We start from the raw sequence: 4,262 nt of genomic DNA, 5'->3' as shown, positions 1-4,262 counted from the left end.
ACTGCCTGCGCAGAAAAGCGGTGCATCTGAAACCGGATACCGCCATTCCTCCTCCTGTGTCAGCACCACATCATGCTGATGTCGTCATCCTGCGTCGGCCTCCTGCCACCGTGTCCTTGCCATGTCACCGCCACGTAACCTCCTGTCGTCGTGTCCTTGTCATGTCACCGCCACGTAACCTCTTGCTCCCGTGTCCTTGCCATGTCACCGCCACGTAACCTCCTGCCGCTGTGTCCTTGCCATGTCACTGCCACGTAACCTCTTGCCGTCGTGTCCTTGCCATGTCACCGCCACGTAACCTCTTACCGCCGTGTCCTTGCCATGTCACCACCACGTAACCTCCTCCACCGTACTGCCACGTCACCCATCGTACTACTGACATCACCCTGCCACGTCACCCGCCGTACTGGGTCCCACCGCATGATGTCATGCTGATGTCACCGCCAAAAAGCGCGAGACGCGCAAATCGCAGCTTAGGAAGCCCGAAATCAAAATCTGAGGCAGTTTTTGATGCGCGATTAGTGCCAACATGCCCCTCTCCTTCAAAAAGTGTTGTCCTCAATGCTTGAGTAGTTCTTGATGCTTCTGTATAAAATTCTTGTCCTCCCATGTGGAATATTCAATTGGTAAGTTCTTCCACTTGATGAGATACTCTGAAATTGATTGATTTTGTAGCTGTCGGGTTTTTGTTTTTGTGACTGCTCCAGGTTCCAATATGATTTTTCCTTCCTCTTCAATTTCTGGCAATATTGTTTGAATTGGGATCTTTTGCAACTTTTGAATAAGTGGCCATACTTCTTCGTCCTTCTTCCATTCATCCCTTTATTCGTTTATCAAATCTGGTTGGATAATATAAATAGCACAAAACAATTCTTCCACATCCTCATCCTTGAAGAGTCTTCCCATTCGGTAAGGTTGCCATTTTTTAAGTGCATGTAGTATTGCCAACATTTCCTTCTCATAAATAGCTTGCTTGAGATGTAGCGGTAAAAATAACCAATCACCTACATCAAAACATTTTTCACTACGATGTTGATCTACCTATTGTTTTGTTTGATTTTGCACCGAAGTGGCGTTATCCTTTAAAAGTTGGAGAACTTGTTGTTGATACTCGATGTGATCTTTCATTGCTTGAACCTTTTTCTTCTTGATATGTCCTTCTATCTCTAGAGGTTGAGGAGTGGTAATTTCTTCCAATCCTTTACAAGATATGGTCGGATTCATTTCTTGATGCTCGATGTGATCTTTCACTTCTTGAACATTTTTCTTCTTGATATGTCCTTCTATCTTGATAGTTTGAGGAGTGGTAATTTCGAACAATGAATTACAAGATATGGTTGGATTCATTTCTTCTTTCTCAATGTAATCTTTCACTTCTTACACCTTTTCCTTCTTGATATGTCCTTCTATCTTGAGAGTTTGAGGAGTGGTAATTCTTGCCAATGCTTTACAAGATATGGTCTGATTCGTTTCTTCTTTCTCTGGGGTGGGGTCCTGGTGTATATCTTCTTCTTTTGATGTTTCTTGATCCTTTTCTTCCTCCTCTTCATATTCTATGTAAAATAATTTCTTCTCAGCACACTTATGACCTTTAGCGCATTTGCTATCACAATTGTAACAAAGCCCTTTTTCTCTTTTTTCTTCCAATTGTTGTGGTGTAACCCTTGTAGGTTGTGGAAGGCTAGGAGAAACAACACTTCCATCTTTATAGTTGTGAGGGGTACACTTCCTGGTTTCCATAATTTTGCTTTCCACTATGTCATAAAGCCCTTTTACTCTTTCCAATTGTTGTGGTGTTGCTCTAAAGAAGGTGTTGCTCTTTGTATCCTCATAATGTGCTATCATTTCCTCCGTGAAAATTGACCACGTAACAAGTTGTTTACGAGAAAAAAGCCCTTTGTACCATAAAAATTGATCTGGTTCTAAATATGAATATGCAATACATACCTTTTGTAACAGTTGTACACCATGTAGATCAAAATATTGCTCCATCTGAAGTATCCAATTTACCGGATCCTTGCCATCAAACTTCCTCATCTTGCTTTTTCTTGATTTTAGGAGCTCGACCTTGAAACGACCGTAACTTTGTGCTTTTGGATCTTAAAGTTATAAAATTGCAACCTGTAGAAGCCTTCTATGTCCTGTTTCTAATGCCACTAGTCTGATCCAAATTGGATTCTCCAAGAAAGAGTTATGCACAATCTCTCGCAGTGACCTGATTGTAGACTAGTTCAGTAGAGCAAACTTGTATGAAGTTCCACGTGTCTCTGTTTCAAGCTTTGACTCTATAAAATATATAAAATAAAACTAAAATCTGTCCTCTTTCTGTACCTTCTTACGAAATTTCAATCCGATCCCTAGAAAGAAAGTTATGACGATTTTCCCCAGGTCACCTGTTTTGAATGTAATTCAGGAGTCTGCAAAAAGACCAACTTCATCAGATCATATCTCCAAAACTATTGCGTGAAAAGCTCTAACATTTGGACCCAAGGTTCGGCGTGATTTTTTCTCAAATGGGTTTTTTTTCGACTTCTGAAACGTCACAGAAAAAGAGTTATAGCGAAAATTCCACGATGACCTGTTTGGAGCAGCGAAACCCTAGAATCAAAGCTCTGATACCAAATGTTATGAAACCAGCTCAAGAAAAGATAGAAAAGATAGATCAATGCCTTAGAATTTAGCCTCTTCGAGGGGGCAACCTTCTTTACATTACATAAATGAACAATTCTTGGATGATACAAATGAAAAGACCTCCTTTCTATATATAGGAGTCTAAGGGGTCATAACATAATCAGAGCCGACATAAAAATAATAATGTAAGGGCACACTAATAACAATAGTGGGCTTCTATGGGGGCACAATAGTAACAATATGGGCACTACATGGGTACATAAATATAATAAGTGGGTTATACTAATAACAATAAGGGGTTACACTAGTGGTATAGGGGCCTAACATGGTATTATACCATAATGTGTTTAGGGGGAGCCATTATGCCCACTAGTGAGGATTTTCGTAATTAAACCATATCAAATAGGTCTCCAAGGACTTGTTGACTGCTTTATTTGAACATCAATTTGACGATAATATGTAGTGCTCGTATTCAATTATATACCTTGAATTTTAAATAGATTTTGCCAAAATTTATTGGTGAATGTGGGGTCACATTCTAAAAATAAATGGAAGTGGCATATCGTGTAGCTTGAGGATTTGATCCATGAAGACCTAGGAAACTAAGGTTTGAAAGGATAAGTTATGGAATAAAAATGAGTAGCTATTGAGAGATGATCTACCATAGTCATGATGGTTGATTTGTTTCTCATTTTTGGGAGTCCCATAATGAAATCCAATGAAATTTTGTCCAAATATGTTTTGGGATTGGTAGAGGTTGTAACATCCTTATTATTTCTACTATCTCTCCCTTGTTTATTTAGCAAGCATCACAAGATGCTACAAAATCTTTGATATCTCTTACCAATCCTTCCCAAAAGAATGAACACTTAATTCTTTCATAGGTTTTATCAAAGCCAAAGTGACTTGTTATTACTAATGTAATATTGGATATCCCTTTTCAAGCCTTCCCAAAAAAATGAACACTTAGTTCTTTCATAGGTTGTATCAAATCCAGAGTGACTTGCTATTACTAATGAGTGTATCTACTCTATTACTTATTATTTTAGAGTTCATTCTTTTCCAAAGAAATGTTCTCCTTATACTACAATGTATCTTGATTCCATGTTTAATTTTTAGGAGGATTGGGATCTTTATGAAGTTGTTCAATGAGTTTCATTATAGTATTGTTTTCTATCCATTCCTTATGGGTTCTCTCATGCCATCCCAAAGTTGGTAATGATAAGGCAAGAAACAAGGCATCCTTCTTAGTAAGAAATCAACCACAATATTCTCTTTACCCTTCTTATCTATGATCTCATAATCATACCCCAATATCTTGGTGACCCATTTTTGTTGCTCTAGTGAAGAAAACTATTATTCAAGGAAGTACTTCAGACTATGATGATTTATCTTGATCTAAAAACGTGTCCTTGTGAGACATTGTCACCAAGTCTCCACTAAATGAAGAATAGTTGTCATTTCCTTCTCAAATGTGGATTTTCCCAAATAGCGATCACATAATTAATAATTGATGAATATCAAGGGTCATACTTCGTGTATCAATATTAATCTTGGATCTATACCTGAGTTATTAAATTCTAAGACAAAATAATTATTAAAGGAACGTTTAATACTAGAGCAATGCACAT

Source organism: Pinus tabuliformis, chromosome X, assembly GCF_031772625.1.
Source record: "Pinus tabuliformis cultivar Carrire ecotype Pingquan chromosome X, CPIR1, whole genome shotgun sequence".
NCBI lineage: Eukaryota > Viridiplantae > Streptophyta > Pinopsida > Pinales > Pinaceae > Pinus > Pinus tabuliformis.
The sequence above is the reverse complement of the archived record's forward strand: the minus strand, read 5'-3'. Positions refer to the sequence as shown.